This window comes from Chlorocebus sabaeus, chromosome 25 (assembly GCF_047675955.1).
Source record: "Chlorocebus sabaeus isolate Y175 chromosome 25, mChlSab1.0.hap1, whole genome shotgun sequence".
Taxonomy (NCBI): Eukaryota; Metazoa; Chordata; class Mammalia; order Primates; family Cercopithecidae; genus Chlorocebus; species Chlorocebus sabaeus.
In genome coordinates, this window is record NC_132928.1 from 8,226,646 (window position 1) to 8,239,868 (window position 13,223).

Below are 13,223 nucleotides of genomic sequence, written 5' to 3' on the forward strand. Positions count from 1 at the left end.
TGTTTTAGGCTGTGTGGCAAGTAGAATGACTGATGTTTCTATTTCCCAGGGCTGTGGCAACAGCCCAGTATTTAGATAGCTGCTTCCTTGCCAACAGAACACAAGATAGCATAAATTTACTACCAAACATAGATGCCAAGGAAACAAGGAAACCCTGAGGCCAATGCCCTCGTTCGTGTAGGAAATTTTATTCTTTGGATGAGTATAAAGAGTTCAGCAAAAAAGGTCAGAGAGGAGTAAGGAGGTATGCCAATTTCAGTAGCCTGTTTAACTACTTTGGGATTCCATTAGCCTATCTATTAAGATAATTAAGTAAAGCCTATTCATCTTAACTTTATTTCCAAGGACAAAAGGCATGACATTTTGAGTCAAGCAAGCCTGGACTGAGTTCTTGTAACAACTTACTATTTGAGCGAATCTAGGCAAATCTCTAATATTGGTTTCTCCATCATAAAATAAGGTTACTAAAAATACCAATTTCAGAGGATTGTTACTGCAGGATTTGCAAGATAATAATGTAAAACAATTAACACAGTGTCTGACATTAGTATGCACTCAAATATGAGCTATAACTTTTGTATCAACAACTGTTTGAACACTTACTATGAGCAAAACTTTGTGTTAGAAAACTTTGATAGACATGAGGATAAATCAGACATATTTCCTGCCTGCCAGGAGCTTAGATTCTAACAGACAAGATAAGATGAAGTTATAAACTCCATGACAGCAAGGCTTTATGTTTCTCATTTCAGCTTTCTATATCTAGCACTGAGAACAGTTTCTGGTATATAGTTGGTATCCAACAAATTATATATAGATATATATACACACACACACATTATATATATATAACTTTCTACTAGGTAAAAGTAGTAGATTATATATTATATTTATTTATATATAGTATAGATATATAGATATACTATAAAAAGTAGTAGATTATAGATAGTTAGATCGATTTTTATATATAAATCTATCTATAATCTACTACTTTTACCTAGTAGAAAGTGCTAAAGTGAGTAGGAGAAATAAAGACAAAATACAGGTATATAAGTAACAATCAGGACCCTGTAAGAATTTATCCATAGTTTCTCATCTGTAAAATGATGATAATTACACTTGCCCTGCTTCCCTCATATAGGTTATTGCAGAGTTCAAAAGAAGAGTATGTTTACCTGAAGTCAGCAGATGGTGGAGGCAGGTAGAAAAAGGACAATGAATTAATCCATAGAAAATTAATGACATTTGCCAAGAGTCGTGTAGTGCTTACTATGTACTAGAGACAGTTCTAAACATTTCATGTGTTAGCTAATTTAATCCTTGCAACAACTCTGTGAGATAGGCCTTATTATCCTCATATTGCAGAAGGGGAAACTGAGGCACAGATAGGTTAAATAACATGTCCATGGTCATGTAGATAGTAAGCCACATAAGTCGATTAAGCAAAGGGATTCTTGTCTCCAAACTAGTGCAGCCAGGGGCTCAGACTCTGCTGTTATTTTGACTTACTGGAAAATACTTGTCCTTTGCAATCAAGAGCCTCTGAATCCTCAGTCTCTGTCCCTGTCTTTCTAGCAACCCTCTCCAACGCTTTCTACCACAAGCTTAATTTCATTATTTTGACTGCTTGCTAGGAGGAGGAGGAAGAGGAAGAGTGAGCTATAAATATCCCTTCCTAAGTGCCCCCCGAAGTGAAACCACCTGCGCCTGTGTGAGGTAGCAGGAGAAGCAGAGAGCCTCAACTGTGGAGAGAGGTTTGCATCCCATCATTCAACGGAGTGTTTTAGAGACCTCCTGCCCGGCTGACTGCTGCAAAGGGGAATAAAGTAAACAAGCCATAATGAATGGTGTCACTACAGGGTTTTATCATCTACCTGCTTGATTATGTCAGTAAGAACTCAAAAGCAAGTTTGGGGCAGATAAAACATCCTGAGAAAGCTGAGCTTTGGGTTTACTGAGCTCCAAGCTATCAAGCACCTTTTGGGGTTATGGGGCACTCAGGCACTTATTAGGGATAGCCTGTTTGCTCTCACTATATCCTTGGGTATGGAAACATTCTGTAAACTGGAAATAGAACAAATATTCCTGCGACCAACAAACAATAGAGGAAAGGCCTCAGAAGGGTCAGGCTTTCTTTTCAACTGGAAGAGCAAGTATATTTCCATTCTGCAGGTGTCTGGGTGCAGCCCTTTTATACATCCTAAATGAAAACTGCCAAGATTACAGAGTAAATCAGTGATTAACCTCCGTCCACAGAGGTCTTTAATCTGCAGTTTTATAAGGCCGGTACAGTGATGAACCAGCCAACTCTTCTGAGGATTCACTCACTCTGGACAGACCATTCTGGAGGTCAGCTCTAGGGCAGAACTGAGTTAGCAAAAGTTAGCCTTGCTTGCTTTTGCCAAAGAGCAAGGTTTCTCTTGAAACACCCACACATGGTTTCAGGTGCGCCACACACACACGCGCGCGCACACACACACACACACACAGACAACCACAAGGAATTTTTATTTTCTTCAATCCCAATCCAGAGTCACAAACAGCTGCCAAATAAGTCCCTCTGACAGCACCTCCTACACGACGAGACGCCAGAGCTGCAAAGTGTACTCGGTAGGCGTTTTAATTGTGAATCCAGATGCTCTACCCCTTCAGTCCTGGGCTCTGACCTTTTACTTGAAAGTCAATTTGTCAGTCTGCTCCGTGCGTCTGAAGAAATCATCAAAGCCGCCCTGCCGAGGGGCTCCCCATAGGCTTCCCGTATGTGGCTGCAACAATGCTACACTACACTAGGGGAAGAATGTAGGGGCAGAGGGAGACCCCGCAGCTCCCCTGCCCTCAGCGCTGCTTGGGCGCGTTCTCTCAGGGGAGACTGCTTCACGCAGGGATGGACACTGAGTATCTTTGAAGAGGGAAAGAGGAAGCAGAGGCAAAAAGCCATCCTGAACCATTGCTTCCAGCCCCTTCCCCCACCAACCTGCGCAGCAAGCCCCGTGGACAGGTAGGAGAGAGAGGCTGCCAGGAGGCCCCATAAGCCCTCGCAAGCCTCGAAGAGGCCCCATAAACCCTCGCAAGCCTTGTTTGGGGAGTTTCCGTTTACTACCAGCACAAAGTTCAAGTCTGGAAATAAATGTTCTTCTGTGCAGAAGGCAAGGAAGATGGGTATCATCAGACATACTGTTAATGTGAAAACAACTAGAGAGGCACAAGGCAACTCCTTCACCTTAACTTAGGGGATTCTCAGGGACCTACTTTTCTAGTTGCTTGAAAAACATCTAGAACAGACCAGTCCCAATAGCGCCCCTCTCTATCCCCAAGTTGCATTAGTCAGGGTTCTCTAGAGGGACAGGACTAATAGGATAGACGTATATATGAAAGAGAGTTTATTCAGGGGTATTGACTCACACCATCACAAGGTGAACTCCCACGACAGGCCGTCTGCAAACATGAGCAAGGAAACCAGTCTGAGTCCCAAAACCTCAAAAGTAGGAAAGCCAACAGTGCAGCCTTCCGTCTGTGGCCAAAGGCCTGAGAGCCCCTGGCAAATCACTGGTGTAAATCTAAGAGTCCAAAAGCTGAAGAACTTAGACTCCAATGTTCGAGGGCAGGAAGCATCCAGCATGGGAAAAAGATGAAGGCCAGAAGACAGGTCCAGTCTAGTCTTTACACATTCTTCCGCCTGCTTTTATTCTAGCCTCACTGGCAGCTGATTAGATTGTACCCACCCAGATTGAGGGTGGGGTCTGTCCCTCCCAATATACTGACTCAGGTGTTAATCTCTTTTGGCAACACCCTCACAGACACACCCAGGAACAATACTTTGCATACTTTTTTTTTTTTTAATTTATTTATTATTATTATACTTTAAGTTGTAGGGTACATGTGCACAACGTGCAGGTTTGTTACATATGTATACTTGTGCCATGTTGGTGTGCTGCACCCATCAACTCGTCATTTACATCAGGTATAACTCCCAATGCAATCCCTCCCCCTTCCCCCCTCCCCATGATAGGCCCTGGTGTATGATGTTCCCCTCCCCGAGTCCAAGTGATCTTTAATCCAATCGAATTGACACTCAATATTATCCATCACAGGGACTTAGAACTCTTTCTAGTTCCTGTCTACCAAGAGCAGCAGCCTCAGCTTTATAACTTTTTTTCCTATGCCACCTACAACTACCTCTTGCCCACTGCCACACGTATACACTACACATATACATGTAAATGCCCATCATCACCACAACCAGATTATAACTTCCAGGTTCTCTTCCCAGTCTCATTGAACGCTAAGGGACTGGTCAATCTGAAAAGTTTGTTGTGAAGGGTATTCATGGGAAAAGCATCCTCTGGGAGTCAAACAACCAGGATCATAGCCAGATCTGTCCCTGGCCAGCCATGTTAGTTAGGGTATATCCCTTGACAATTCAGAGTCACTGAGGCTTTAGCAAAATGTAGTGGAATACACTTGTTTTGCTTTGCTTTGCTTAAGTTAGAGAATAGTCACTTGGACAATGCTAATATAGGGCAACTAAGCACCCATTACCCTGGAATCAATATTTGATAGAACCTTTTATTGTTTGTATATTGCTCATTTGCTGTACATAATGGTGGACAGAGGGAAGGTAGAGAAGGTGGATCATTTTGCATTCAATGCCTGGGAATTTCTGAGAGGAAAGGGATAAGAAACCTACAGCTTGGAGGCCGGGCACGGTGGCTCATGCCTGTAATCCCAGCACTTTGGGAGGTTGAGGCAGGCGGATCACCTGAGGTTGGGAGTTCGAGACCAGCCTGACCAACATGGAGAAATCCCGCCTCTATTAAAAACACAAAATTAGCCGAGTGTGGTGGTGCATGGTGGCACATGCTTGTAATCCCAGCTACTTGGGAAGCTGAAGCAGGAGAATCGCTTGAACTCGGGATGCAGAGGTTGCGGTGAGCCAAGATCACACCACTGCACTCCAGCCTGGACAACAAGAGTGAAACTTCATCTCAAATAAAAAGAAAAAGAAAAGAAAGAACAAAAAAGAAAAAAGAAAAGAAACCTACAACTTGAACCAGGATTTGTAGCTTGTGAGATGATTTGGGGTAGGTAAGGATGATCCTGATGAAACTCCAGAAACTCCAGTAACAGAGAGCTATAGTTCCTAAAAATAAAATTTCCTATAGAAAAAGGAGAGGCTAATTATCCAGGCTCAGAATAGTATCTAAGGCAGTGTGGCCCATAGACCAAATGTATTAAAACCATGGAGGAGGAGTGGAGAAAAATACTTAAAAAGAACATTTCTCTGTACAGCCATTATGGAAAACAGTATAGAAGTTCTTCAAAAAAATTAAAAATAGAAATGCCAAATAATCCAGCAATTCCACTTTCTTTTGGGTATATATTCCAAAGAAAATGAAATCAGTACATGAAAGAGATATCTGCATCCCCATGCTCATAGCAGCATTATTCACAATAGCCAAGACATGGAATCAACCTAAGTGTCCAAAACTGGATAAATGGATCAAGAAAAGGTGGTATATATACACAATGGAGCACTATTCAGCCTTGAAAATAGAAATCCATCATTTCTGACAACATGAATGAACCTGGAGACAGTATGTTAAATGAAATAAGCCAAACAGAAAAATACCGTATCATCTCACTTACGTGTGGAGTTTAAGAAAGTCAAACTCATAGGACAGATAGTAGAATGGTGGTTACCAGAGACTGGGGGGAGGAAGGATTGGGGACATGTTGGTCAAAGGATACAAAATTTCAGTTAGACAGAAGGAATAAGTTCAAAAGATCTATTATACAGCATGATGACTATAGTTAAAAACAATATGTTGCACACTTGAAAATTGCTTAGAGAGTAGATTTTGTTTTCTTACCACAAAAAAATTATATGTGACTAATGCATATATTAATACTTGATTAGCCATTTCACAATGTAATCATGTATCAAAACATCATCTTGTACAACATAAACATATGCAATTTTTGTTTGTCAATTATAAAAAAGAAAATTTCTTTCTTTCTGGCTATAACAAAGTAACTGGTCCTTATAAACAACCATAAGACTGGAAAAATATATGGGGGAATAGTTATCAGACATTGGATGAGCAGTGAAACACTGATTCCTACAGGAAAAAGGAAGTGCATGTGGCAAGCCACACAACTGTGCCAGGGACAAGTTCACAATCACAATGCATTGAGTTGGAATCCAAGTAGAGTAGAATAGTCCCACTGAGTTAACTAAGCAGATATTGGAGTCCAGGATAATAAAGCCATAGGAATCTAAAGAATAGGTCATCAGAAAAAGGTGAACTGTTCAAGTGCCCAAGTGAGGGAAACTGTGAGTCCTTGGTTGATGTCCAGGCTAAACATGCATGAGGAAAGACTAGCTGAGGCCATCAAGAGAGTGGCTGCTAAGGTTTTGAGAGTGAAACAGAGATAGAAAAATGAGCAGTACTTGGGTGTGTTGGAGTGGGACTCTCTTCAGCCAGAGTGGAGAAGCTCTATTAACAATTCATTAATATCAGGAAACTGTCTGAGATGACAGTGAGGCCAAGCCTCTAAAGTTAGAACCACACTTTAGAGAATTTCTGTTCTATACCTGCCCTAAAGATGCTTAAAACTAAGCCCGGACAAAAGCCTTAAAGGAAACAGAATTGGAGATTGCTTTCCCTCACTGTCAAGTTAAAGGATCTTGGGAAATGCTCTGAGCTTTCTATAAATCTGCCATCATAATAAAACATAAAACCAAGCCTATATGAGTGTAATGTAAACTACTAGTCATTGAACTTCCTTTAAAACAAAACTCAGCACTCTTCAGGTAGCATTTACGAAGTTGAGCACACAATAGAAATATTGAGATATTCAAAGAAGAAAAAGTGTGACCCACAAGCAAGAACAAAAGCAAGCAATGGATATTCACCCCAGGAGAGCCCAGGTGTTGGATATGTTAGACGAAGACTTCAAATAGCTATCAATATTGTCAAGGAAATAAAGGAACATGTTCAAAGTATTAAAGGAGCTATGGCATTAATGAGTGAATATATAGAGGATGTCAACAAAGAAATGAAACTACAAAATAATCAAATAAAAATGAATAAACTGGAATAATAATTCAAATTAAATTCAATGGATGTTGGAATGGCAGGAAAATAGTAGACTTAGAAATGACAGGCTATCAGAAAAATAACAGTTGAAGAAAATTAAATAGAGGCTTAGGTACTTATGGAGCAGTTAAAACTATCTCATATTCACGTATTTGGAGCCTCAGAAGGGCAAGGAAAAACTTACAATTTCCCAGATTTTTTTTCAAAAGTGTCAATTTACAGATCAAAAAGCCCAGTAAATCCCAAGCAGACAAAACACAAATAAAACAGCATCAAGATGCTGAAAACCAAGGAGGTAGAGAAAAATCCTGAAAGCAGGCAAAAGAAAGATGCTTTATATACAGAGGAAGAGTGATACAACTGACAGCTGATTTTTTTATCAGAAACAATGTCAGAGAAAAGATAGTGGAATGCCATCTTTGAAATAACAAAAGGAAAAAAGATCTCACTATCAACACCAAATTCCATAATCAATTAAAATAGAGTGAATTAATGACATCCTTAAATAAGCAAAAGTTCAAAGAATTTATTGCAAGAAGTCCCAAAGGATTTTCTTCAGAGAGAAGACAAATGTTAGCAGATAGCAATTAGAATCCATAAGAAGAAAAACAGAACAGCAGAAATAATAACTATGTAGGTTACTATAAAATATTATATTTAGTTCCCTTGTACAATTTCCTTAAAAGAAACTGACAATTTAAAGCCAAACTAATAGCATTATGAGGTGAATTTTATAATATTTATAGAAGTAAGTGATGTGACTAAAATTCAAAAGGCTGACAACACCAAATGTTCTGGAGCATGTGGAGAACCAGGACTCTACTACATCAATGATGGAAGCATAGTATAACCTCTTTGAAAAACTGCTTGACAGTTTCTTACAGGTGAAAGTTATATTTACCCTAGGACCCATAAATTGCAGTTCTAAGTATTTACCAAAGAGAAGTAAAAACATACCTCCAAGAAAGCCATGAGAACCGTGTTCACAGAAGCTTTATTAATAATGGCAAAAATAAACAAAACAAACAGAATAATCCAAATAACTATCATCAATGTGATGGAGGAATAACTTGTGGTAGAGTCGTAGAATACGATATTATTCAGTAATAAAATGAATAACTACTGGTTTATACAACAACATAAACAACTGTCAAAAACATTTTGTGAGTGGAAGAAGCCAGCCATATGAGAGTAGATATCATATGATTCTATTTAAATGAAATTCTAGAACAAATATAACTAATTTGTTATGACACAAATCAGAATGGCAGTTGCTTGGGAGCAGGAATTGACTGGCAAGGGAAATTGAAACATTTCTGGAGTAATGAAAATATATGTTATTTTAAGAGAGGTTGACTCCATGGGATGTATGCATTTGATAGATTTACCTGAAAGTGTGCTTAATACTCTGTAGTTTTATTGTATGCAAATTTTATCTAAATTTTTAAAAACTGTACTTGCCTTGAGAAAAAGTAAGTCAGATAATATTATCCTTTGGTTCCAAATCCTCAAATGTCTTTCCATCTCAAAGCCAAAGCCTAACTTCTTCCAATAGTCTCAAGGCCCTACACATTCTGCTTCCCCACTGAACCTCATCTTCTCACTGTTATTCACTCTGCAGTTACAATGGCTCTTGCTTAATTTTTTTGAATATCCAAGCATGTTTCTGGCACTCCCCCAAAGCCTTTACCCTGCTCTGTTTCTCTTGATAATAATTATCACCTTTGGACATAGATTAATTATCTGTTTATAATTAATATTTCACAAAAGGTATTTTATTTTGTTCATATATAAATCTCCAGGGACTAGGGTAATGCCTGGTGCAGAATAGCTGCTCAACAAATTTAAAAATTTTCTGGTGATGAAAATGTATTTTATCTTAACAGAGGTGCTGATTACATGGGATGTATTCATTTGTTGAATGAAAAATATACATGAATTTTCCATTTTCCATTAAAAAGATTTTGTGTTTTCTTTACTCTCAATGGGCCCTTTTAGTTCGAGAGGTCTAACGTAAATTGTATTACCGAGTGAATTTCTGTCTATATAAAACTATGTGTCTCTGGCTAAGGCTCCCAAATGCCCTGTGTTTTTACTGGGGAGAGTTTAAATGTGTTAGGGTAAGGAACACCAAAGAGATAAAATGTTTAATGTTCCAAGGGGTTATATGGGAAGAAGAGGGTCAGAATATATTGGCATTAATTGAAAACTTCAGGAAGTAAACTTTACATTATAAAAGTGGAAGGCAAGTTAGCATATCTTTAACTGGATGGAAAAAGAACTTACCTTGAATCAAGGTAGTCAGAGGGCATCTAATCAGTCCCCAAACAATAGATGAGATTACTTCAAGTACAATTCTGCTGGCTTCATAGTGATGATTTCTTCATATTGTCTCCTAAACATGTCTTAAGAAAAAGAAAATGCCATGTTCTCAGAGAGACAGGTCCTTTTATACTGAAAGAAAGAGGGAGGATAGACAGTCACTACATGGAAAGTCAGGTACTCAAGCCTTTGGTGAAAATGGGAGTGTTTACTAAGGCAATAACCAACCCCAAAGTGACCATGATATCTTCCAATTTCGTGAGAAAAAGGCTGCATTTAGACTCTCCAAGTGGAATAAAGGGCATCTTGAGCCTTTGCATCATTGCACAAATAATGAGAATTGACTCTGGCCATGGTTACCAGGAAAAGTATTTATGGAAGGAATATTGGATGGCTCTCAAATCAACATGAAAACTGAAGATGCCAATTCATAAAGTGGATAGGAATCGAGGAAGGTCAGGCAATCCAAAACAGTTGAGATCACAGCACTGAAACAGTCTGGTTAAAATGTCACCAGCTCTGGGCTGTGCGCCATGGCTCACGCCTGTAATCCCAGCACTTTGGGAGGCCGAGGCAGGCAGATCACGAGGTCAAGAGATTGAGATCATCCTGGTTAACATGGCGAAATCCCGTCTCTACTAAAAATACAAGAAATCAGCCGGGTGTGGTGGTGGGCGCCTGTAGTCCCAGCTACTCGGGAGGCTGAGGCAGGAGAATGGCATGAACCGGGGAGGCGGAGCTTGCAGTGAGCCAAGATCGTGCCACTGCACTCCAGCCTAAAGGACAGAGCAAGACTCCATCTTGGGGAAAAAAAAAAAATGTCACCAGCTCTGGACACGTGTTTTTGCTTTCCCTGTCACCACAGCCACCCTGGACGCTAGTGAACCCCACTTCAGGACTCTCAGCAGTGCTGCCTTTACTATCATAAACAGCTCTTCACCTGCCCCTTGGGTTTTACATCACTCTCTCACGTTGCAAAGTCCTGGGTGAGATCCTGAATACAACTGACCAAGGGTGGGCCATGTGAACATACTGAGGTCAGGAGGAAGGAAAAGGAAATACCTGCTTTCATTATCTTCCTAGTGGAAAACAGGGTCCTGCTAACTCACCTGTTCGGGGATTCTTCCCAAATAAGAATATTCAGATTCTAAAGATAGTCAGGCCTATTATAATCTATCCCTTTGGCTGCTTTACATCCTCATTAATACTTTCTCCTAAACTTGCACTTCCAAAAATATTTCTACACTGTATAGGTAGCCTGTCTCATGCAACCAAAAACACCCTCACTCTTTCCTCAAACAGAGAAAATATGAAGTTCTTTTTCACTCCATTGAGTTTCAGCCCAAATTCTCTGGCCATTGCCCATTCTTTCTGATACAATCTCATCTTTAATTTCTAAAACTGAAAACTCAATAGTAAGTATAGCCACCACCAACACGTTCTATACACAACAGGCATTTCTGCAGTAAGACATATGACCATAGCTAGTATTTTCAGCTTTTGTCTTATGCCACTCCATGTTCTCTCTGCCTGAGCTAGTTAGCACACAGTAGGGCAACCTAAACTAAATATTCAGCCTTTAGAAATCTGAGCACTTGCTGTTCCTGCTTGTATAAACTTGCAATAGTCTTTTGTTCACATTTACCACTCAAAATAATAGTACAAGAGGTGTACTGTGGTCCTTCCTGTCCTTCTTTTTAGTAGTCAGGATCAGTCAACCCAACAAAAATCCAACTTCCTCCTTCTATTATTTTCCAGCAGCATGAGAACCTTTGAATGTCCAAGTGGTTATTCCAGCGTCCAGTTTTATAGAAGTATTATAATATCACTCAGTGGAAGCAATTCTCCTTTGGACACTAAAATAACCAAAGGAGCCCTGGGACAGAATGCAAATTTTTTTTTTTTTTTTTTTTTTAGACAGAGTCTCTTGTTGCCCAGGCTGGAGTGCAGTGGCACGATCTCAGCTAACTGCAACCTCCACCTCCCGGGTTCAAGCAATTCTCCTGCCTCAGCCTCCTGAGTAGCTGGGATTACAGGTGCCTGCAACCATGCCCAGCAAATTTTTGTATTTTTGGCAGAGACGGGGTTTCACCATGTTGGCCAGGCTGGTCTTGAACTCCAGGTCTCAGGTGATCCTCCCACCTCGCCCTCTCAAAGTGCTGGGATTACAGGCGTGAGCCACCGCACCTGGCCCAGGATGCAAAATTTTAATAGTGGATAATTAGATCTAATTTTGACTGGTGGCCTTATATTTCTTCCCCAAGGCTTCTCAATCTGTATATCCCAGAATAGGAAGAAAGAGTGCCATTTATTCACAGTTAAATCAAAGTAAATGCTTTATCCTAAAGAACAGCACCTAAATGTGCAAGATGTTATCTACCAGTTGACAGCCAGCTGGTACCATATCTAAGACTTCAATAGACCATTCTGCTTTTCTATAAGGTCATTTGCTTCTGGGTAGTAGGACACGTGGCTAGATCAGTCAATTCTATGGCAATTAGTCCATTGTCTTATTTCTTTCTCAGTAAAGTAAGTTCCTTATTCATAAAGGATCTACTTACATCTTTTAATTTTATTATGGCTCAGCTTGTTTAATTTATTTCAAAAGTTTATTTGAATGGCATTACCCTTATATTATGAGTCACCTTCAATTTTATTTCAAGAATTTGGAAAATAAATGTCAAGAAAATAGCATGGTTATAAAACATAATAATGTAGAATGGGAATTCCATTGTGATGTTTATGAATTTGAGCTGTTAAACATGAGGAAAGTGTTAGTGGAAGCACAGTAGAGCAGTGATGGTAAACTCATGTATAGAATAGGTATCTGTTTCAGTGAGGGTAATTTCTGCCCCTACCACAATGAAAGGGTTCAATATCATCAGCTTCTACTAGGTAGTTGACTGGTAGTCTTTGATACGGTGTCATCCTGGTTCTCAGACCTGACTGCTACTCCTGATCAATGGGGAATTCAACTGAGTCACTAGGCAGGTCACCATGATGAGAGGAAGTCCTTGTCATTAGGCTCCTGCACAGCCTTCATCCCTGCCACCATGGCTGCTCTACAGTCCGTCGGTCTAGCACCAGGGAAAGATTCTGATGGACATCTCTAAGAACAACAACAAAAAGCCATTTTTTCTTCTTAATTACTTAAAGTTTTCCCCACAGTGGGAACCTTTGGGGGATCATGCAGATGAAGCACAAATATTCTCATACACTGGTTTCATTCTTCCCTTATCTTCCCCATCACCAATTCTCCAATATTATTCCTTCCAAACCTCTTACTGTCTGGCCAAACCATCAGCCACTGTCCAGGAATTGGATCTAGATAATTGCCTTAGGCAGTCTCTCCTGGATGATTAGATATACCACTAAACATCTGCTCCCAGGAGAACTTAATATCCTCAATTGTGCTTTGGGACCACCCTTGAGTGGAGTTAATGCACTACAGTAATTTACAACCAAGAAAATTGATGGGCTCATTGCCATGTGCTAGAGAGAATTTGCCTAGCCACAGGGAGAACACTGAATCTCTCCAGGATCCTGTGGGGAGTGGGATTAGGATGGGGCCCGGGTGGGGCATAGGCCTGGGATTCCTACAACTGCATTTGAAGGAAGCCTGGACTGACTACCAGTGTTGTGGCTCATATTCCCTTTGGTTCTGTCCTGCGTTCCACTGTCACTGGAAAACCCCATCAAGCTGCCAACACACTTGGGAGGTGTACCCACCACTCCTCATCCCAGGTCTACCCTCCAATACAAACAGAGGTTGTCAAAATACATCCTGCCTCTGTGGTGGGC